This window comes from Suricata suricatta, chromosome 2, assembly GCF_006229205.1.
Source record: "Suricata suricatta isolate VVHF042 chromosome 2, meerkat_22Aug2017_6uvM2_HiC, whole genome shotgun sequence".
NCBI classification, from domain to species: domain Eukaryota; kingdom Metazoa; phylum Chordata; class Mammalia; order Carnivora; family Herpestidae; genus Suricata; species Suricata suricatta.
Genome location: NC_043701.1, coordinates 139846147 through 139870054, shown reverse-complemented (window position 1 = coordinate 139870054; position 23908 = coordinate 139846147). Strand labels below are relative to the sequence as shown.

Sequence of the window (23908 nt, the reverse complement as noted above, 5' to 3'; positions counted from 1 at the left end):
AAAAATAACTGCTGAGAGAAGGAATGGATAGTGCTGTGAGTATAGACACGGCTGGGGTGTCTCCAGCCCCCAGGGAGCTTACAGTCTCCTCGGGACACGAAAGTGGGTTCTCACTCCAGCTCTGCCTCTGACTGTTCTTGGCCTTCTTGTTTGTCCCTCTGTAACATCGGGAGCTCAAGGGAGGTGTGACCTTGAAGACCATTTCCTGCTGGGATATTAATACCACCACTAATAATAACAGTAGCCATCGAGGCAGGAGCAAGCGTGCTAATATTAGCTGCACCTGTTGAGGGTAAGACACGTGCCAGGCCCTCTACATATGTTCTGACGTCAGTCCCTGCTGCGTGAGCTGGACTTACCATCTCCATGTTGACAATCAGGGGAGGGATGCTCTGTACTTGCGCAGGTCCCAGAGCTAGCACAGGACTCACAGCTATTTTGGTTGGGCTTGGAGGATGGCAAAGACCAGAGGTACTCAGCTGACCTTAAGTAAGGGAGGGTTAAGCAAAAAGGGAAACCTGGGGAGCCAGTCCCTGGGGCTGCAGGCAGGGCAGAACTGTGCTGTGTGTGGTGTGCAGGACAGGGGGCAGGAGCCCTCCCAGTCCGTGTCCAGCATCCGGAGGTCCTCGGAGCCGAGTTTGGTATCACCCCCAGCGGGTCTCCTTCCCATCTCTCTGCTTCTTTCTTTCAGTTCCAGGTCAACTGCTGAGTTCCCTTCTTCCTCTCCAGATGTCTGTTCTGGACCCCGGCCCCTGCTCCTCCTAGAGACGGCTGCCACATCACTGAGTCTCCTCCTGGATTCTCTCCAGATCCCTACGTGGACTCTCTCTCCCTTGCCCTCATTTACTCCCTACTCCCCAATTCAAGGTCTGCTGCCCGGAGCCTCTTTCGGCCCCTGCCAGGCCCCACGCCCCCATCTGCCTTTGGATGGTCAGACTCCACCCCTTGTCTGTTCAGCTGCCGGGGAAGATCGCTCCCTCTTCTCCCAGCCATCCTCAAACTTGGCCTCAGGGCCCTGTTCCACTCTTAAAAATTATTGAAGACTTGAAGGAGCTTTTGTTTATGTGGTTGTATCTATTGATACTTACCATATTAGAAATTAAAGCCGAGAAATCATAAAATACTTATTCTTGAAGAGCAAGAACAAACCATTCCATATTAACATATTTTCATGAAAAATAACTACTTTCTAAAATGAAAGAGAGTGAAGAGTGGCATCCCTTCTGGGGTTTTTTTTTTTTGTTTTTGTTTTTGTTTTGTTTTTTTTGCAGATCTCGTTAATGACTCACCTAAGATGGGTTCTCATGTCTGCCTTTGGATTCAATTTGTTGAGGCCCATGGAAAACCTCTCTGTGTTTGTTTCCAAAGAGAGAGTAGATAAGGCGAACAATGCCTTCTAACTTCGCAGGGCCTCTAGAAGAACCAGTGGCTTAGCTTGTCCCTGTTGTGGCCTTGCAGGATTCCCGGCAGTGCTGGGATCCTCCGCTACCTGACAAACGCCGTGGGATCCCAGTAGTCACACGAATCCAGTGATTCTTGAAGTTGGAGCGGATTCAAGGGACCTGGGAGAGCCCGGCGTAGCTTTGAGAAGCTTCCTGAGGATCCAGGAGGTGAATGAAGCCATAACAGATGGGTGTATCTGGAGAGGCAGAGGGGAGAGGGAGAGTCCTCCGGGCCGTGAGAAACGACTGGGCACGTCTTCAAAGTGGGAAGGTGAGGCATGGGGCCAAGGCCGCCGGAGACCTTTAGGGCCTCAAGCCCTCGAAAGATCACCATGCTTTCTCCCACCCTGCATGGCAACTCAGAATAAAGTTTATTTTCCATAGTGACGCTAGCTTCCTGTGTGTTGGAAGTTGAAATAGCCTCCTTCTAGTTTCTGGATTGCAAAACTGGATAAGTGCACAGAAGCAGAACTTCTGTCTCCTTTTCTTTCTTTCTTTTTTTTTTGGTGCTGGGTTGTGTTAGTGCCTGCAGTACGGGCTTGCTGGGCTGCTTGGGTCGTGTATGGGCCCTTGGGGTATGCGGCGAGGGCGAGTGGGGCTGGGACACTGAGAGGGACCTGCCAGAGCTCTGAGAGCACTGGTCATTCAGGCCTTCCTGCTGAGAGAGGGTCTGAGCAGCCTGGCCTGGAATTGCCCCCCCCCCCACCAGGGGGCAGATATAGTAGAAGGTTTTGGCCCAGCCTGAAATCCCCAAATCTGAGGCTGGGTGGGACAGTCTCCCTCATGGCCTTCGGTTTCCCCACTTCCCTGTGGGGTGGTGGACCTCTGTGGGGGTGGAGAGGGAACGGCCCCCCACCCCAGCAGAGAGCTAGAGGCCCGGTCTGAGGCAGAGGTCTCAGGGCTGTGCGGTGGTTTGTGGGCCCCTGGCTGTCTGAAGCCCAGCTCCGCCACCAACTCTGTGCCTTAGTTTCTTCATCTATAAGGTGAGGCTTAAGGACGCTCAGCTCACATGGCTGTCATGAAGGCACAATGAGAGAAAAGACATCTGGGCCAAAGACTTGGGCCATCTCCACGAAGCATGAGGTTCATTTCACTTTTGTTTCATGCCATAGCTCAGATCCGAGTTTATAGGACTTGCTCAATAAGTATCTGTTGAATGAAAGAATGAATAAACGGACACATTGGGGGCTTACATAATAACAGATATTTCCCTATGCAAGGCCAATCCAACCACTTTGGGCAGAGAAGCTCAGACCCAGACAGGGAAACTGACTTAAGGTCATGTAGCAGGTTAGTGACCAAGCCGAGTCCTGAACTCTGGCTCTGTCTGCTACCTTCAGCTGCAGGGCCCTCAGTGAGGGGGTGTCTGCAGGGGATGGGGGGGGGAAGGGGACTGGGCCTCCCTTCCCTGCATGTGTATATGTGCATGTGCGTGCGTGCATGCCTGGGAAGCCAGGAGGCTGGAAGCCCTTCTTTCCAGGGCTCTCCCTCCTGCCGGAAGGTCTTGAGCACGCCTTACCTATTTATTGGGACTTCTGTGCAGGCTGAGACTCTATGGGGAGGTGTGATCTTCTGGACCTAATGAAGTCATCACAGCCTGTAGAAGAGCCTAGGCTGTCTGTTCCAAGTGTGGGAGGGAGTGGGGGGAAGATCTGGGGAAGACGGAGGTGCATGTCATGCTTCTTTGGCATCCCAGGGCAGGGAGGGGCCCCTTCCTCCTCCTGCCTGCCAAAGCCCCCCAGGCCAGGTGACCCCATCTTGGGCGCAGCAGGCCTGTTTCCTTATGGGTGTTGTGAATCAGCTGTTGTGCTTTATTCCAGAACTTCTTGAAGTGTGGCCTGTGGAGCGCTAACTGCAGCAGTCTGGGGCTGGCTAGAAATGCAGACTCCAGGCTCCACCCCAGACCTGCGGTGTCAAAATCTCTGTTGGTGGTGCCCAGGAATCTGCATTTTACACAGCCTCTTCTGCTGCTTATACATTTTAGAAACCACTGCTGACACAATTTCTCAACAAAAATATGACATCCAGCAGGGCTGGCATTAAAAGGGGATGGGTGTTTCCTGGCTAGACTTAGAAACTTGTTTATTTATGTATTTTTTATTGAGGTATAATGGACATGGAGCATTATATTAGTTTCAGGTATACAACATAATAATTCAATATTTGTACATATTACAAAATGATCACCCCAATCAGTCTAAGTACCATCTGTCACCATACACAATGCCAGATTTTTTTTGTCTTGGTTTTCTTATGATTAGAAATTTTAAGATCTACTCTCCTAGTAACTTTCAAACATCAACACAGTTTTATTAACAATAGTCTCCATGCTGTGTATTCTATCCCCAGTGACTTATTTCTTTTACAGCTGAAGTTTGTGCCTTCTGATCCCCTTCACCTATTTTGTCCCCCTCCCCCTGCCACACTGACAACCATCAGTCTGTTCTCTGTATCTATGAGCTTGGCTTTTGTTAGTTTTGGTTTTTAGATTCCACATGCGAGTGAGATCATGTGGCATCTGTCTTTGTCTGACTTATTTCATTTAGCATAATGCCTTCTAGGTCCATCCACGTTGTTGCAAATGGCAAGATCTCATTCCTTTTTATAGCTGAGTAATATTCCATTGTGTGTGTGAGTGTGTGTGTGTGTGTGTGTGTGTGTGTTTCTTCTTTATCCATTCATCCATCCATCCACTGATGGACACTTAGGCTATTTTCATATCCTGGCTACAGTTAACAATGCTGCAATAAACATGGGGGTTCACTGAGGTTCAGGGGGCAAATATCCCTTCGATTTAGTATTTTTGTTTAAAAACTTATTTAAACTGTTCAGTTATTCATCCATCCATCCATCTATCCATCCATCCTTCACTCGGTAGACATTTAGTTCAACTAGGGGAAATGAGAAAGTTTACCCCCCACCCTGGACCCCTCCAGCTTGCCATGAGGCCCTTCTGTCTAGCCGAGGAGATGGCTCTCTGCCTCCTTGTTTCTCCAGCCGCACTACTGGCTCTAGGGGACAGTCCCTTGCTTTAGTCTGAGCATATCTCTGGCCTCTAAGCCTAAAGAAGCCACCCAGTACAAAGTGGCCAAAAGGGAAGGGGGAGAAAACAACATTTATTTGGCACCTATTGTGTGCCAGGTGTTTTCATGTGTGCTGTGGCATTTCACCCCACCCCCACCCCCAGCCTCCCTCCATACTGGGTAGTAGTGTTCTCATTTCACAGAGGAGGAAACTGAGGCTCTAAGAGGTGGAAGGACTTCAGCAAGCCTGTGGAAACCCCAAAAAATGATAGAGTCAGAATGTGAACCAGGTTCCTCCTGTCCCCAGAGACTGTGTCCTTTCTTCTCTTGTTGCTTTGTTTGTTGTAGACCCAAGGATCGATAGCTGGAAGTTGAAGGGCAGGCTTCATCCTGATTTGGGACTTGCTTCTAATCACCTGCACCGTCTGGAGGTTAGCATGTTATCTGTGAGTTAATGAGGTCCCTGCCACTTGAGCTGTACAAGCGGAGACTGAGAAATCCTGTGGCCTTGTATGTATGTGTGTACGTGCATGTGCGCACATGTTTGCATGTATGTGTATATGTGTATGTGTATATGCATGGGTGTGCGTGTATGCATAAATGTGTATATGTGTGCATGTGCATGTACATGTTTATGCTTGTGTGTGTACAACGCACGTATGCATGTATGCATATGTGCATGTACACATGTGTGCACACGCACATGAGTGTATGTATGCATCTGCATGTATATGTATATTGCATGCATGTGTGCGTATGCATGTATGGGTGTGTGTATGTGTGCACACGTGTGTGCACAGGCACATATATGTATGCATGCATGTATGCATGCACGTGTATGTGTGTATTATGTGTGTGAGCATGCATGTGTGCATATGCATGTATGGGTGTGTGTATACATGTGTATGTGCACACACGTGTGCACAGGTGCATATGTGTATGCATGTGTGTATGTGAGTGTATGTGTATTATGTGTGTGTACACATGTATGCATGTGTATGCATGTACACACGCATATGTGTGTATGTATATGTGCATGTGCATGGGTGTACATGTGTATGTGTATGTGTAACATGTACATGTGTATATGCATGTGTGCATGTATAGTATGTGTGTGCATGTGTATGTATGTGTGCATGTGTATGCATGTATGCATGCATGTGTGTGCATGTGTGTGTACATGTACATGTGCATGTGCATGTGTGCATGTGTGTAGGGCAGGGCTGGGACCAGGTGGCACAAGGCCCTCTGCCTTCCTCAGGGGCCTGCCTGGGCCTGCTGTGGGGTCAGTCCCTCACGGGTGAGGGTTATGCAGCCAGCTGCTCATTATCTGTGGCTGCTCCAAGGGTGCCCTGCCAGCTTCCAAACAGGAAACGTGTCCAGAAAGCTGTAATTAGAGCCAGGAGCCACAGGCCCAAGAGGCGCTTGCTGCAGTCAAGTGTAGACACGCTGCTCTGGTTAAGTCCCTGGGAGAGAACCTAGTGAGTCAGGCCCTTAGATCCTCTTCCTGCATGTGGCACTCCCACCTCACCCCATTCTCCCTGGAAGGAGACCAGCATTCACTGGGAGCCTCCTGGGTGTCTGAGTTTCACATATGTTCTCTCTTCCATTCATCTTCAGTATCCTGGAAGGGAGGGATCATCCACCGCTGTGCAGGAGAAGGAGCCCTGAGACCCTGAGATGTCATATGACTCACTCAAGGTCATCCCACCGTGACAGAGATGAGATTTGATGTCCTGCCTTTGGAAGTACCTGGTCTAACCACTTGATCATTCTGGAAGAGAGCCTGAGTCAAAGGTGAGGTGCAAGGGGCCAGTGGCACAGGTAGAGGAGGACTTCATGGCCCTGACTGAGTCCTTGGGCTGCCCTGACTGACCATGACTTCCTGTAGCCTCTGGGAATCTGCCAGGGAGGGATGGGTCCCTGCCGTGCTCCCCATCCCGCTGCTGGACCACCATGGTGATCATGGTGGTTTCAAAGACATGGGCACAGATTCTTTAACACTCTTCCTATTGAGAAATGGGGTCGATGTGCCCACTCCTTGAATCTGAGCAGATTTGTGACTTTACCCTGCAGAGGATGTCAGAAGTGATGCTAAGTCAGTAAAGACCAGTGAAACTTCTGGAGCCCTGAGCCACCATGTGAGAAGAGAGAAGAATCACTAGCCTGAGGCCACCATGTTGTAAGGAAGCTCAAACCACGTGGAGTGGCCATGTCTAGGGACCAGTTCCTGCTGAGACCAGTTTTCCCAGCAGAGGCCCCACCCAACCTCTGTCTATACCCCCAGCCCACAGAAACTGGGGGCAGAGTAAAACTGTTCTGTGCCACTAAGTATTCGGGTGATTAGTCATATGCTGCAGTGGATGGCCAGCTTAGCTGAGACATCCAGGTCTTGCCAATGAGGTCATGTGAGGGGTCCCACTGAGCCTCTTTGCCCCATGGCCCCTGGACAGCTGGCTGGGCCATGCTCTCAGCCCAAAGCCTTGTTGCAAGGGAAGGGTACCTGACTGGGGAGCCCCGCGTTCCTTGGGGGTGGTATCCTCTCAGCTTCCTCTGCTCACTCCCTGCAGAGATGAGCTCTTTGGACCTCGGATCTGTGTCTGCCTCAGGGCCTCTTGTGCGTGATCCCTGCCCCATGCTACTGAGCTCTGACATCATGGACAAGTTACTTACTCGGTGTCTTTAGTCTGGAAGACAGAGATGATAAACACCGGTCAGAGCAGTTCCTCGAACTCCGCAATCTGTTATTACTACCTCGAGAGTTACCTCCTTCTGGCGCCTTATGCCATGGCCACGTGCATGGGACTTACAGTGTATAAGGTGCTCTAGGCCCCCCACACCCCCATAGGCCAGGTCTGCATTGTTGCCATGAAGCAGATGAAGAAACTGCAGTTCTGTGGGGCATGGCCTCAGATGTGGGCTCTCTTTCCTACTCTTGTTGAGCTGTTTCTGGAAGTTTCCTCAGTGTTCCCTCCCTGCTGCTGCTCCCTGGCTGACTTACCTAGTCTCCTCCCTACTTCCGCTCTCTCCTGCCTCTGGACTTCCGGAATCCCAGCCTATGTGGCTTTGGATAACTCCCTCCCCCTTTCTGGGTTCTCAGTTTCCCCATTTTTAAGATGAGGCAGTTGGGCTCGCTGGTGTCCAACAGCCCTTTCAGCTCTAGAAGGATCCAGCTGTTGTTCCTGTCTGGGGTGGCTTGGCTACAGGACTGCTTGCTGCTCCTGTCCACGCTGAGTCTGCCTGGCTGGGCACAACTCCGGGAGGATCCTTAGCTCTGAGTCTGGGGCTGCAGGGCCAACCACTGAAAAAGAGGGTAGGAGCACCACCTAGGATTTGAAAATACCCAGAGAGGGCGTGAGGGCATTTGCTCCCAGCTTGGCACCCTTGCAGTTCTGCCTGAAGTTGGTCTGGACAGTGTGGTTGGATGATGGGCCCAACTCAACCAGGTCCGGGGTCCTGAGGTTCCTTCCCAGGCCGTTCCCTGTGGCAGCTCTAGGGATCCTTTTAGCATCCTGACTTCTAGTGGGTGATCCAGCCACTGCTGCTTCTCCTGCTAGGTCTTTCCCTGGCCAGGTTTGCTTCTCCTAACAGGCCCACCTCAGGCCTCACCTACTCCAGGCAGTCTTCCCTGATTTGCGGCCTCAAGCCTTTCCTGGGTCTTCCCACTCTGCTTGGGCTGCCTGTCAGACCCTTGGTATGTTTCATGACAGGTTCCCCTAAAGCCCCAGGAGGCCAGGGTCTAGGTCTGTCCTACTTGCCACTGCCCCTCTAATGCCCGCATACAATGCTGGCACTAATTAGGTGCTTGGTACATAGAGGTTGCACAAATAAATTTAGGTAGGTAAATAAATAAATGAAAACAATGCTATTAGCAGTGATCGCGCTAATGGTATTTACTCAAAATATCACAGCCTCATCTGCCTGTGCCTTAAGCCAGGCCAGAAGAGGATGATTTCCACAGCACATTATTTTTGGTCCCAGTCAGACTGCTCTTATTGAATTGTCTGTTTGTATGATTTCACTCCCTAGGAAACCTCTCCGTGAGATTTGTCTTTGTGTCTATTCTGGGAATTTTATGATGAAGACTGCCAGGAAAAATTCCTGCTTTGCAACCAGACGTGGTTATGATTTTTCTAGGTATTATACATCTAGGCTTTATATATTTATTTTTTATTTCGTGGACTTAGTGTCACGGGCCAGATTTCTCCTTTTGCCCTTGCTGCCAGGAAGCTCAGATCTGAGATTTTAATATCTTTTGAAATAACGTTTGGGACTTTGTCATCCTTATTTTTGAACTGGGCAGATTTCTGGCTTATGTAATGTCCTGTCCTGTTTTGTTTCTTACTTTCCTATCAATTTCCAATTTATGTTTATTCTGATACTTTAGGTTATCTTTGGAAATTCCTTCTGGATTTGTGTATGCTTTGAATCATTTTCCTAAGAACAGAGTGAGATCTAACTAAATGCATGCCCACAGAATTTCTGGGCACAGTATGCCCAGACTGACCCAGGATTCAACGACAGTTTGAAGAATGTGGTGCTGGACCTTCTTGTGACCACATAGACCTGACTCCCTCTAGCCTCTGGCCACCCAGACCTCTGGCAGCTTGCTCCATGTTCTGGGGCCTTCCAGGCCTTGTACTGAGTGGCCGCTCCCTGGATCTCGTTCACCATATTCTTCTTGAGCTGTTGGCCTTACCGCCCTGCTGCCAGCTTCCTGATCAGACTCATCTCTGTGGGTCCTGACCCCCTGCCTCCTCTCCCTTCTGTGTTGATGCTTAATACTGCTTCTGAGAAACTGGCTTGCTGCCCTTCTTAGCTAAGGCTTGACCTTGTCCCTTGGATGCAATCTGATGCCAGTTGCCATGGGCAACCACACTTGGCCATCCAGGCTGCCCTTTTGCTGGCCCAGCACAGGGCAACTGACATGTGGGCCCAGAGAACAGGCCCTGGACAGCTTGAGTCAGGACCAGGGGCTGGGGAGCTAATTATAAAGCAAGTACAATGCTAAGTGTCATCATTTTATCTCTAGAGATGGATATGTACTCCTAGAGGTAGTGCTGGAAGGTAGTATGAACCCAGTTTGATGAATGGGAAAACGAGGTTCAGAAAGGTGTGATTTACCCAAGGTCATGCAGGAAGTCAGAAGATCAGAGGGCTTTTACCTTCCAGCCTGGGGCTGGGTCCACTCTTCCACACCTCCTTCCATCCCAGACGTTCCTCTGGAGATTGGGGTGAGTGGGTCTCCATCACTCCGTGGCAAGGAGGGCTCCCCAAGGGCCTCGGAGAGCCCCCCACCCAGTGAGAAGCATGACCTGCCAGTGGGCATATGGGCTCCTTAGTTCCCTCCCTTCCTTCTGCAAAGCTCCATGGCTTTAAGAGATTCGGTCCATATGCTCTTATTATGTGCCTTCTGGATGCAGAAATGGGGAAGGGAGGTGAGGGGAGGTAAGCAGGGATGACAAGGTATCCGTGTCCTTTTGGTCACTGCCAGAATTCAGAGCCTGGCCCTTTGATCAAGGGAGGCTGCCACACGTTTTTTTAGAGCCATGCCCTCTATCCTTCCTATGAGGCTGTGGAGTTCAGAGCCGGCCACTTTGGAAGTGGTAAGAACTGGGGAATTGCACCCTGCCCCGGCCTGGGCATCAAGGCAGCTGGTGTGGGCCCTCCCTCTCAGGGTGACCTCAAACATGTCCCTTGGCTCTGGGGGCCTGAGCCTTGTCACCTGTTAAATGGGACCATGAGTTCTTGTCCACCTCTCCCTCAGTGGTGTTGTGATAACCAGAACCTGTTTGTTCTAGAATGCTTCCCCACCTCACATCTGAAATGCTGTGCAGTGACAATTCCCCAGAGGACTCTGTGTACCTCCTTGCCGCCAACTCTCATTGCAGAAGGAGACAAAAACACTCCAGAAAAAACAAAAGACATCAGTGCATCAGAATGCACGGAGCGGATGGTGGTGTGTGAATTGGAAATCACTGAGGCGGTTTGGTTTCTATTCGGTATCAGAACTTTATTCACGCAACGAGAATTTGTTAAGATTTCGTTCAGTTCCACAAATATTTATCGAGTGCCTGCTCTGCGTTCAGCGTTGTGTTTGGTGTGGGAGCAGAAGGATGATATTCCATCACGGGGGGCGGAGAGCACCAGCCTCGGAGTCTGTCAGACCCGGCTCTGAGTCCTGGCCTGGTCCTGAGCGTCGTGGTGACCTTGGGTAAGCCACCTCTGTTCTCTTGAGCATTTGCTCCTTGAGTGAAAGGACGATAATGCTAGCATCTTCCCCATCATGTTGTCAGGAGGATCCGGTGAGAAAATTGCATCGTTTTTATTCACAGCAACTGAAATACCAAGTGTGGTTTCTGTTTGGTCAGGAGGGGTGGGAAGGCGTGGCTCTGCCCCGGTGGCAGTCGAAGCTCAGGAACTATCAGTTATGACGCCCACAGCTTTGGGCTGGGGGAGCAGGGGTAAGACGCTGTGGGTGCACAGTAAGGCCAGGACGGCTGGGAGCCTGGCCAGAGCTGCCAACAAAAGGCACTCATGGGATTTAGAGCAGACCCTTCTAGATTTCTGGGAGACAGACCTTGAACCCGCCAGCCCTCCTCCTTGGATGCTGCCCTCAAAGTCTCCTATGGGCATTTTCAGGAAAATTACAACCCTGTGTATTCTTGGACGGGGTCCAAGGAAGGAGGATGGGAGGGGTGGCCGGTGTCTCCGTCGGCCCAGGAAGCTATAACATACAGCACAGACCCAGTGGCTTAAACCACAAACGTTTGTGTCTCACAACTCTGGAAGCTGCAAGTCCAAGGTCAGGTTGCTGCTGGTTCGGTGTCTGGTGAGAGCCCGCTTCCTCTGAGGCTCCCAGACAGTTGCCTTTTTGCTGTGGGTTCACATGGAGATGAGACACATCATGTCTCTGTGTCTCTTCTTCTTAGGGCACTGATCCCATCACGGGGGCTCTGCGCTCTGGACCTACTTACCTTTTACAGGCCCTGCCTCCAAATACCATCACACTGACGATAAGAGCTTCAACATATGAATTTGAGGGTGTCACAAGCATGGAGCCCATAGCGGTGGGTTACTTGGAAGGTGTCATGATAGTGGTAAATTTGGAGGTGTGGTGGGGGAGGGGGTTCCTGGTGAGAGGAGGGCAGGGTGAGGAAGCCAGGCCCACCGGGCTCCCCTTGCCACTCCATTTTTCCCTGGCCAGGTCCGAGTATGCAGAGCTTCCACTGGCTAAGGAGTCTGTGTTGGGGCGCCCTGGTAATGGGGATGGGGCAAGGCTGGTTCAGAGTTGGGGCTTGACTAGCCAAGAGGGTGCGCTGGTTCTCTGGCAGTGTGGGCAAGGCTGGGTCAGGGTGGGACATGGGCAAGACAGCTGGGAGATGCACCAAACTCTCCAGGTGGCTGGGGCGGTCATGCACATTACTGGGACTAAGCTATGGGAGCATGAGACCCCAGATTCTGCAGGGCTGGGGCAGCAGGTCCTGAGTCTGAAAGCCTATTTGTTCCATGTGTGCGGCTGGATTTTCCCTCCTACTTCTCCACCCTTCTTCACCCTGCTCTGTGCTCCGTGAGTGTGGCCCTTATGGCACGAAGCAAGTAATCTGCATAACTAACTGCCCCAAACCTTGTGGCCCCAAACTCCTACCGTTTTACCATGCGTGTGGATTCCGGGGTCAGGAATTCAGAAAGTGCAGAGCAGGGACAGCGTATCTCGGCTCCACGGGGTCGGGGACCCCAGGCCGGGAGCCTGGAAGGCAGGGGGAATAGACTCACTGGTCACCCCGACAGCGAGCGGTGCTGCCTCTGGGCCAGAACCTTAGGGGCAGTGGCGCCCTGAACACCGGATGTGGCCTCTCCATGTGGTTGCTCGAGACATGGTGGCTGGCTTCAAAGAGAGACCCCCAAAGAGAGCGAGGCAGGAGCTGCACCACGTCTCGTGACCTCACGGATGCCACGCATTGTCACTTCCGCTATGGTTGCAATGGAGCCCAGATTCGGCACGTGCTGAAGTCCCACACCGAGCACATGCGGGGTAGGAGATCTGGCCGCCGTCATTCTGAGAACACGATCGAAAACGACAACCTTGCAGGAGACGAGTGAGATTCATTTCGTTTCTCTCTCACTGGCCAGGTCAGCAGACATTCCGTGGCGTTCTCTGTGCCGTCCTGTGGCCCGTGTTCCCCCACTACACCCCCAGCTCCTGAGGGCCTGTCACCTCCTCAGCAGTTCCTTCTGTTCCTAGCCCTAGGGGCATCGCAGCTCCCACGGTTGCTAACCCCAGCCTTTCTGGTTTCCTTGAACCCTGCCCATACTTCTAAATGTCCCTTTATTAAGCTCTCTTCAGTCCCCCTCTCAAGGGACCACGGATACACACCGTGTGCTCACAGCATCGCATGCACACGTCCTACATCATAAAAGGACCCTGGGGCTCCGAGTACCTCCCACAGCGAGTGCCTGGAGGAGGCGGGATTCGAACCCAGAATTGCTGGGTCCATGTCCTGTGCTGTGTGGGACACACACATGAGGAGGAGCGCGTACATACAGCAGGGCCAGCTGAACCCCAGATCCTGTCCCCCTGTGTCCCCGCTTTGCATACTGCCTCAGCTCCTAGCCTGGTGTGACCTTGTCCATGGCATCTCCAGGCTGGGGGACCAAGTTCAGTGACAGGGGGCACAGAGGGGCACGTGACGTGCCCTCCTACCTGTTCATGCATGCTGGGTTGCCGCGTTTGGGCACAATATTGCTTCACAGCTGGCACCTGGGCGGGGGGGGGGGGGGGGGGGGGCGAAGGGACACGTCCACGGTCAGCCATCACGTAGGACTGAGAGTCCCTGCTTGGAGGCACGTCTGCCTTCTGCACACCCCCAGCCCAGGCCCTGGGTTTTAACACAGCTTTCATTTCTCACCTGAGTAGTATCAATGACGATGACAGTGACGGTATGACGAGCGTTTGCCCTGTGCCAGGCACTTGGCCTACATCACATCACTTAATCTTCTTCCTTCCTGAAGCACACGACATACCAAGAGGCCCTCTGTCTCGGGGCCACGCACCCCAGCCTGGCCCGCGGCATCTCAGTGAGGCAGGCCATGTCTCAGGTGAGGGCACCAAGCCGAAATCAGGAAGAGGCCCACTCTGGGCTCTGATGCTCATTCTGTCCCTCCTCCCCATGAATAAAAAGGCTCAGAGGGACCAGGTGGCTTGCCTGAGGCCACAGCAACATCGCAGGGTTGGAGACCCAGGCCTCCATTGTCAGCATGGCCTCCCGTGAGTGTCCATGTTTTTCCTGACTGCCATTCTGGGTGCCACCTCAGGATGGGGACTGCTCCCAGGGCACTCAACTGTCTGTTCCCTGAGGGCAGCGCTTTTCTATCCCAGTACCCCCACGTCCCAGCTTAGAGCCCGTGTACAGCCCAGGATGCCCACACTGGGGAAAGGTTTGTTGATCGACTCAATGATAGAATGAATGACTGAGGGGGAGTGAATGAGTGGCCCCTGGGGACCAGGAGTGAACCAGAAAGGAGGCCAGCGACACAAGTCTCCAGGTAAGCGGAGGGCTGCCTTTCACCTGGATGGCTCTCTGTTTATTCTGGGGGCGGGGGGCGAAAAATAAAAATACAAATCTGACAACAAAGGAAGGCTGTGTGATAATTCTATTCCCAGATCAAATCACAACGCAGGGAGTGCGTTACCATCAACGTGATTACCTTGGGGGAACAGAGACAGGGAGCTTTATTAAATGAGACAATCTCGCTAAAAGGAAGCCTTACATTAGACTTTGGGCCTTAAATAATATTAGTGTCAAGAGCTGACAAACATTCTGCACATGGTGGCTGGGAGCAAACTGCCTCAGACTGAGTGGCTGGACTGGGGAGCCCTGGACTGGGGTGACTGAGGCAGCTCCCCAGCCCGGAGGCCACAGGAGAAGTTCAGACACACTTTTTCCTTCAGGTGGCAGGTGCCTCTTTCACGGTGACATGGGGAGGGGAGGGACCCTCTACATCCCCCACCCTGGGCACAATGACCCTGAAACTGGATGGGTCCCTAAGGGAGGTGGACATTGGTTCCCAATGGGATTCCCACTCTGCTCCCTTTTGCACCTGCTGTTTCCGTGCTTTGCTCCTGTCACCCTGCCTTGTTCTCCCCGCCTCTCTCTGTGTGTCTCTGATTTGCATGGAGTCTCAAAGCTAACACTCCTCAGTGGTTCAGAGCATGGTTGTTAAGGTGTCTGGGAGGTCTGGGTTCAAGTCCTGCTTCACCAACCCTGCGAATGTGGCCATAGTACTTAATTTTTTTGGATGCCAGTTTTCTTGTCTGTAAAATGGGTTAACTGGTTTCAACCTTGTCAGCTTGTTCTGAGGACTGGAACGAGTCAATCTGGGGAAAGCTCCTAGGACGGGACCTGCCACATAGGCATTGCCCCGTTCATGTTCTCTTTACTTACCTTGCCCCACCCCTCTTTCCCTTAATGCATCACCCTCCTCCCTCCTCCCCCAGCCACACCCCAGAAAAGGATTGCAGGCTACTGGGGAGCAGACATTTCCAGCCCATGGAGGGGAAGAGCATCTTCTGGAGACCCTATTCCATCCAGATGATGGAACTGTGGGCTCCCAGAAGTCATCCAGTCCGGCCTTTCCTGTTATAGATGGGGAAACTGAGGCTCCAAATCGAGCCTCAGATGGGCATCAAACCGACTGCTGCCCTAGGAGTTGGCTCAGTCCATGGAAGACAGCCCTGGGATGAGGATGGGCCACAGGTCTCCAGACCCCACTTCAGGGCACCTTGAGGTCAGCCTTTGTCTCTGGACTGCAGGCTAGTTCACAGAACTATGGTGACAGTGATCGTGCTCATTTCCTGAAGAGCTGAGTGTGCTGGGCCCCAGGCTAAATTTGGATGTGACAGATTCTGCTATGTAGTCAGTGAGGTGGCATTTCCGACTTTGGAGGGGCAAACTGAGGCTCAGAGAGGCTGAGTGGTCCAAATCGTGCAGCTAGCAAGTGGTCGAGCCAGTATCTGAAGCCCAGGTGGTCTGACTCAGGGGCGGCTCAGACAGGAGCCGCTGGTCTCAGGCCATGAAGCAGAGCACTCCCGTTTTTTCTCTGTTGACCTTGAAGAAGTCAATTCCTCTGTAACTGAGTCTCAGTTATAGTACCTCTAAAGTGGAGGTGGTAATCCACAGGACCATCCCTGCAGTGGTCATGGTGAAGCCCAGAATCCTGAAATTTCAGGTTCCAGTGACCTTAGAGGTCATTGCACTGGGCATCTATTTCATTCCCAGAGGGATTAAACAACTTGCTGCTCTTGGTACTGGGAGGGGCTGGAATAAGTCCTTGACTGTGAGATGTCAGGGGCTGCCCAGTGGCACCTGATTTTCAGCTCTCCTTTCTAGAAGGGCTTGTGCCCCTGCTGCCTCCAGCACTATCTCTGCTCCGCTCCTCTGTGGCCCTGTCACTCTCTCCCTGTCCAAGGTTTCTCATGTCTCTGCTATCCCCCTTCAACACCCTGCCCTTGGCTCACCCTGACTCTGAGAGGGAACAGGGCTGAGCAGTAGGGTCTGGACTGGGGTTGGAGGGGGTGGTCTGTGGGCTCCAGTCTGGCCCCAGCATTGGAGGGATGTCTGGGCTCTGCATGCCCCTGGCTCTCTCTGGCTCTCAGGGTCAGAAGGGAACATGGTTTTATTCACTAAAAGCCAGACAAGTTTATCCTTCTCCAAAGTATATTCTGTGCACCTCCCCAGTTTTGTGGCAGATGTTTCTAGGCCTTACACAAAACAATTCATTGTCAGATAAATTTGGGAAACGCTGGGTTAAACAAAGTTAAACAGTTTTCTTTTCTAACACTCCTTTATTTAAATAATCGATTTAGCTTCAAAAGAAGCACACCCTCACTGTGACCAGTGAGGAGTGGAGAGTCTAATAAAGCAAATGCCAATGGCCACTAGCATCTCTGTAATTCTCACTTCGCGGTGGAAGCCATGCCACCTGCCCAGGCTGTGTCTTCACAACTCTCTCCCTGCTCACAAAACGTACCTGCCAACACATATGCCCATAGAACCTTGTTTTGTTTCCTCCTGACACCCTGTCTGAGCCTTTCACAAGAAGTGGGCTCTGCGTCTCCAAGACCAGTTATGAGGCGTAGCTTTTTTTAGTGCTGGGCACTTTCTGTCCACATAGAGCATCTTGGGGCAAGCCTCTGGGCAAGGTGGGACCAGATGACCTAACACCTCAGCCTCGGTGCCTCATAGCTCGGAGGGGAGGCTATCTGACGTGAGCACCCTTGGGGAGGAGCGAAGGCCAGGCCAGCTCTCCGGACCCCTGGCCCCTGGCGATGGCATTCACCCACCCAGGCCCAGTGCTTCCAGTCACCGAGCCAACTCTAAACATGAAGCCCTTTGGCTCCTATTGATTCCAAGCAGCCCAACCTGCCCACCCACCCATGGTAGGTCTGAGGGTGAGCATCTCTGTACTCAGAGTAGTCAAAGAGGGCTTCCTGGAGGTGGCTGATCCTTGAGGGGTGATGAGCTCATACAAAGGCAGGGAGGTAGGAAAGGCCAGGTGGTAGGAGACAGGTATGGGGAAGGTGGCCCCCGAGATAGCAGGGACCCCGGTGAGGGGCTGCAGGGCCTGACCTTTACTTCCTGATGGCAAGAACCTGGCAGCAGCCACTCGCCTGCACTCTGGGGAGGGAATCTGGCCTCTGTCCCCATGGCGGACTCCCACAGGCCACAGCTGCCTGAGGGATAAGCATCTCTAATCGTTAATTACAGTCTGTGGTGTGATTTTATGACTTTCCAGATAAATGCTCTCCGAGGGAGTGTCAGCATTACGGACTTCCAGTTTAATGATCTGGGGTAATGATTTAAGGGGTGGGGTCCCAGGCAGCTGGAGGATGGGAGCGAAAGCTGCAGGGAGGAGGGTGGGACCCCTCAGGAGTAAAGGCCCAGGGTTTCTGCCCCGGGCAGTGGGAGGACTGCCGGAGTGTCTGGCTGCCTGTTCCTTCCCGTCATTCTCCAAAGCTGTCCACCTGCCGCTGCTCCCGGTGACCCCCGCTCCTGGCCAGGCATGGTGGGACTTTCTGGACTGGCAGAGCCTGACAGTCCTTCCCGTCCATCTGCCACCTTAGCATTGCCTGTTTGATAGCCTCTCACCTCTCGGCTCTCACTGATGCCCCATCGTCCTTCCTGACACACGGCCACCTGCCCCTCTCTTCTGTGTCTGTTCATCCACCTCTGCTAACAAGCCCCCGAACGCTGTCCTTCCATCTTCCCTGGACCAGAGGTGCCTCTGAATCAAAGTCCGCCTACAGGCTGGGAGCCCCAGGAGGCCCGGGGCTGCGGGCCGCATCTCTGAACCCTCCCAAAGCGGGCATGCGGGCAAGCCTTCCTCAGTGTTCGCTGTGCTCGGTGTCCTTTTAGGGAGAAAGGCTGCCCCGGGGGTGGAGGCAGCCACCCTGAGCCCTGCCATGTGCCATGTGCCAGGCGCTGGGTGGGGGCCCTTTCACGTCTTTGGTTTGGGTAGAGGATGGGACTGGAGCCAGCCTGTCTGGACTCAACTCCCATCTGTGTGTTCATAAGCTTGGTGACTTAGGCAAGTAGTTCAGCCCCTCTGTTTTTCACTCTTCTCTCCTCTACACGGAGACCACAAGACCACCTGCCTCAGAGGTTTGCTTGCGAGGATTACGTGAGTTCACACGTGGGGAGATCTCGGTATTGTATCAGCACACGGACCATGCGGCTCGCCCTTAGTAGTGTATCTCGCCCAGTCCTCAAAAGCCCAGAGTGTCTGAGAAGGGGCAGAAGAGCAGAGTGGCCGAGGGCTTGGCTTCTTGTGCTCCATTCCTGCCCGGAGACTCTCAGTGGGACCTGGGGAAAGTCATTTAATTCTTTGGTGCTGTAAAACACTGATTGTAATAGTCATTGCTCCCGCCTAGGATTACGGCTCTGGTGAAACGGGCTAACACTGTGCCCGGCACATAGCGGGCCCTCGGTAAGTGGCATTATCCCTCCCGTTTGACGGAGGGGAAGGCAGTCCCCACCAGGGGAAGATCTTGCCAGGGAGGGCACTTAAACTCAGCTCCATCTGAGTTCAAAGCCAAAGCATATTATTCCCTAGCTTCTTCTCCTTCCCATGGACAAGGGTCAGGTTCAGGCGTGTTCAGGATCAGGTCAGGTTCAGGCTTTCTTTTCTGTGGTTCGTAATTGGAAAGCCTCTGTTCGCCTCTTCTGGGCCCAGCACAGCTTATTGGCTCATTGAACCTAGGTGAGTTCGAGTCTCCAAGGACACCGTTTCTCCAGGAAGCAGGGCCAGCCAAGGCCATTCCACTGACCTCAGCAGGTCCCTGGCCAATCAATCCCCGTTATGACCAAGGCCACCCATTTCCCCCCTCTCAGATTCTTCTCCTGGAGCCTGGAGGATCCACTCCGCGTCTGGTCGAGACGCCGGGCCCATCTCCTTCATCCTGCTCCTGCCCGCTGCCCCGTGCACAGGGGGTTTGTCAAGTGCAGCGTCTGCGCCCTGCTGCTGCCCCCCCACCGCAGTGTGCTGACCGGGCAGGGAGGATCTTCGGCTCAGGGCCGCAGACATCACTCTCCTGTGATAAGGTCCGGTGCGCACCCTTGAATGGAGAGCCCGTCATTCTTCACTGTCACCGGGCAGCTGGGAAGGCAAGGCCACCTCAGACTCAGAGCCGGGCACCCGGCAAGCAGACAGTGGTGAGGGGGGCCCACGTCGGCCCCAGTTGGGGGGGCAGACCTGGTTCCCCCAAGGTTGGGCGCAGAGGTGTTGGACTAATAGAGGCTCCTGCTGCTGCCCTTGGAGAGAGAAGGCGTGTGATTTCACCCCCAGGGCTGAGCGTGCACCATGAGATAGTGCTTAAGAGCAGGGGTTTGGGGTGAGGCCAGCTTGTGTGCTCACCATGGCTATTAACAAGGAGGTCACATTTCATCACATCGAGGTGCCAAATGGGAGGCTTTTTAAATGTGCCCATTATTCTTCGACATTCCCTTTTTCAAAAGTGCAGCCTAATTCCCTTCCCCTTGAATGTGGGCCCGACTTAGTGGCTAGCTTTTCCCCTCACCCGGGCCGGGGCAGGCAATTTCCTGGGCACCAGCAATTATTGGAGTTCCTGGGACGCCTGCTACAGGACAGGTATCAGGCTGAGTGGCTTCCTACAGCCCCTCATTCAATCTACAAACCCACCAGCAGGGCAGCTACTTTTGTTAACCCCCTCTCTTCGTAGATGAGGAAACTGAGGCACAGAGAGATTAAGCATATTGCTCACGGCATCAGCTGGTAAGTTGCGGGGCCAGGTTTGCGCCTCCAAAGCACGTCCCGGACCTCCCTCTCCGTCATCGTGTTACCCTGCCGCCAGGGCACAGGCCTGGATCTGTTCTCAGAGACCTGGGCGTTGGGCCCGGCCCCGGCGCTGAGCCAGGCCCTCCCTAGTCTAGGTGGGAGAATGGGGATGTGCTGCCCGCACGGCACTGGCTGTGGGGCAGAGGGGACACATGCGTGGGAGGGGGCTAGCGGTCTCTGCAGCTCTGAACCCAGGGGGGTTTGGTGAGATGCAGGGGAAGAGGCCCTGGGAGGTCAGCCTCCTTCCTGGAGGAGGAGAGAAGCTGGGGCTCCCTCAGGATTAGGGAGGTCAGCAGAGGTGCAGGCCCGGGGCCCCATGAGCTGACCTGGGAGTTCCTGGTTATGCTTTGTAGGCACTGCAAATCCTGACTAAACTGCCTGGAAGATACCATTTGAGTAGGACCACATGATTTACATGTGATTTTCACAGCCTTCCCAGGGACTTGTCACTTGGCCCTGGGCCTGCCAGCTTCGTGATGCCTCCCAACCCGCCTCCCCTGAGTCCCCTAGACAAGATCCTGGGGGCCCACTGAGCTATTCTTGTCACCCAAGTCCCCTCATCTGTTGACCCCTGGGAGGTCCTGCCTCCTCATGCCCCTTCCCCGTGCCTGCTTCCCCCCGGCTCTGCGGCCCCCACCCTCCTGCCCACACGCCTCTGGCCTGGTCCCTGCCACTGGCTCTCAGCTGTTTCTCTTCTACCTGCGGCTCCTCCCTCCAGTTGCTTCTCCACCATTCAGACTGAGGGCCCTTCCCGAGGCACAATCAAGCCAACTCTTCCTGGCTTACAATTCCTGAGTGGCCGCTAGGGACCTCGAGTTTTGAGTCCTAATCCCTGAGCGGGTCTAATGGAGCCTTTTGTGCCTGGCCATCATGGACACCCATCCTGAGTCTTATCATTGAAGAGACAATCCCTCTGCCTGGAAGCTGTGGCAATAATCAGAGAAGACTTCCTGGAGGAGGTGACACCCAGGCTGGGGGCTGACGGATGATGGAGAATCCATGCCACAGACCACACAAGACCACGGCACTCTGTGCACCTTCGGTGCTCTGGGACAACAGCTGCTCAGGACTTTCTTCGACTTCCTTGTGCCCTGGGAGATCTGAGAGGAAGCAGAACCGTGGGGCCGTGCTATCAGTTGTGTGGTGTGGACATTCTGGGAAATCCCAGCAGCCAGCGGGCTGGCATCCACACAGGAAGGGGGATGCAGGGCTGGATTCGCTGAGCCCAGATAAGCAGCCCTGGAATGCTCCAGAGAGGAAGCCCCCGTGCACGGGAGCCTGTGCACTGGGGGATAGGGCATGTTTGGGAATGGGCAGGTGCTGACTGTAAATACCACACAGGAAAAAAAAATGGTTGTGGAGGACAGGCTTTCAGGGAGCAAGACAGCATCCTGCAGGGCAGAGAAGGGAACCGTGATTCTCTCCTCGGGGGGCCCAGGGAGGTGTCTGAGTGGGAAGGCATCTATGTGCTTTCTTGGAAACTGTTTGCAAAAGCAGGGCTGTGCAGGGGATATGCCTTCCCAGGGAAGCCGGGGCACCTAACTTCAGTATTTGTTCAGAAAACAGGGCGGATCCAATGCCATGGTTTGGAATGAATCAATCCCTCTATACAGCAGTTTATCTCAAACCCAGCCCTCAACGAAGGGGTGCCAGGGGCAGGAAAGAACCCACCTTGGCAGCAGTGAAGACACCCCTGTCTCAGCCCTCCAGTTGTCAGGTGCCACCAATATGTGATGCTGGGCTGCTACTTCCTTCTCCTTTGTGGGCCCTCTGTCTTTCCATCTGTAAAGTGGGAATTTTAGTAAAAACCTTTTTTACCTCCTGAGAGCGTTAGAGGCTCAAAGAGACTCATGGAGATGAAATCGCACATCTGGTGAGCTGTGGTGTGGGAGACAAGGGCAGGGCCTGGCCCCTGCCCTCACGCATCTCAGGGTCTGGTAGAGAAGTGTATTAGTAGCTGGGCTAGAAAATCCTACATGGGAGGTACTCTGAAGGGGCTGTGGGAGCACATAGCAGGAGCACTTAACCAGGGAAGGCTTCCTGGAGGGGGTAACTGCTGAGTTGAGGCCGATAGGAAGGAGGAAGATGCAGGTGGGAGGGGAACGTTCATGGTGGAGGTCAGGAGGCAGGGAGAAGGAAGTCATGTGAGTGACACTTGCTAGGTCAGCATCTTTCAGGCGTTGTCTGTTGGACGTCTGGCAGGAGTTGGCGAGAGTTGGAACTCGACAAGCTCTGTGTACATATGCCTGGTGGAGACGAAAGGGTCTGAAGGGCTTGGCTGTGCCCCAAATCATAAATCAGGTGCAGTGATGAATCTTAGGAGTCCCTGGGATTAGTACCAACATCTAGGAAGACGGAGGCCCACATCCTATCCCCATTCACGTCACCGTTCTTGTTCACGCACACACCAAATGGAACAAAGGAGCATGAGCTACCACCTCCTCTGAGAAGCCTTCATGGATTTCCCCTGGTCCAAGTGTATTACACCTTCCTGGGAACACCCCCAGTCCCCCACATGGGCCCCCCGGTGGGTACATTTGTACTCCGTCACCCAGGTCACTTCACGCATGGTTTGGATCCCCCCACACCTGTCCCGGGACAGAGTTGCTGGGGGTCCTTGGTCACAGTTGTTATCCTGAGTGACTGTCTGGCAGTTGTTTTTCTGTGGCAGCCTGGTGGCATGTTCTAGTGCCTTCCAATCTGCTCCACATCTGGAGCCGGAGAAGGCAGGCTCCCCGAAGGGGGGCTTTCAGAGACATTAGCCCACTCTGTGAAAATGAGAATTTCCACATGCAGATATTAGCTAATGGAGACCCTCATTACTTGTCATAGCATTAATTTGAGGAGATGGTCCTGGTGCACATTAGGAAGCTATTTTAGTGCCACGCGAATTAGACACCTTTATTAGCCATTGGAGGTCAGGGAGGTAATGAAGTGCTTGAGGTAGAAGGGAGAAATCACGATTCACCTTGAGCCTGGTCATTTCCCCTGGGTTTCCGCGGTGTCAGCTCATCTGTCAGGCGCTGCCCACAGCCCGATGCAGTCTCAGGCATTCCAGAACCGTGGTGGGCAGGCACAGGGGAGGGGCTGTAGGGGTGATCTGATCGGGGTGCACCCTGCAGCCTGACTGGCGTGCACACATGCAGAGGAGTGTGGCATTAGGGTATTACTGTTTGTGTAAACAGTAAGTGGGCTGGGGCACCTGGGTGGCATCCAACTTTCTCCCTTTTTTTAATGTTTATTTATTTTTGAGAGACAGAGTGGGAGCAGGGGAGGGGCAGAGAGAGAGGGAGACACAGAATCTGAAGCAGGCTCCAGGCTGTCAGCACGGAGCCCGATGCGGGGCTCGAACTCACATATGGCGAGATCATGACCTGAGCCGAAGTCAGATGCTCAACGGACTGAGCCACCCAGGTGCCCTAGTATCTGACTCTTGATTTCATTTCAGGTCATGATCTCATAGTCCACGAGTTTTGAGCCCTGCTCTGCACTGACAGTGCAGAGGAGCCTACTTGGGATTCTCTCTCTCCCCCTCTCTCTGCCCCTCTGCAGCTCAGTCTCTCTCTCTAAGTAAATAAACTTAAAAAAAAAAAAGAGTGGGTTTCCACAGATGTACATGGGTTAAGAACTTTCTAATGGAGCTGGAGGAAACTGGCCTGGGCTCCTGTGGAGGAGTGAGCTCTCTGTCATTGGAGGTGCCTGTTCACATGGGCCGATGGCTTCTTTGCAGGGGCTTTTGTAAGGGAAGAAAGACACTGCAGAGGTAGTGGACGGACTTCTAGCCTCAAGATGCCACGGTTCTAGATCTCTGACCTGGGACCCAGGAGACCTGGCTGCAGCATTGCCTGGTGGCCCGAGTGCACTCTGCCTTCTCTGGGCCGCAGCTTCCACTGCCTTCTTTGGGCCCAAGACCTCCAGCTGATTCTCAGCGGACTGTGGTGATTCCACTTTGGCCTTCTTTGTAGGGCCCTCGACTAGCGCTGGGGCCCTTGTCCCCCAGACTGGGGCACTCTGCCCAGCTCTGGGGTCTCTGCTCCCCTACCGTGGGGCTGTTAGCTTAGTGGGTGATGCCACAGGAATGCCTGTGTA

General features: G+C 53.4%; 1 long non-coding RNA gene across 2 annotated transcripts; it reads left to right on the top strand.

Annotated features, from left to right (window-relative positions):
• The first annotated feature begins 1249 nt into the window (after positions 1-1249).
• Positions 1250-23647, top strand: LOC115272595. 2 transcript variants are annotated; one of them, XR_003900410.1, is made up of 4 exons: positions 1250-1713; positions 4814-4896; positions 6086-6262; positions 23550-23647. It is a non-coding gene; the product is annotated as an uncharacterized LOC115272595 (long non-coding RNA). The 2 variants fall into 2 exon arrangements; XR_003900409.1 differs by lacking the exon at positions 23550-23647 and adding an exon at positions 6542-6785.
• The last annotated feature ends 261 nt before the right edge of the window (positions 23648-23908 follow it).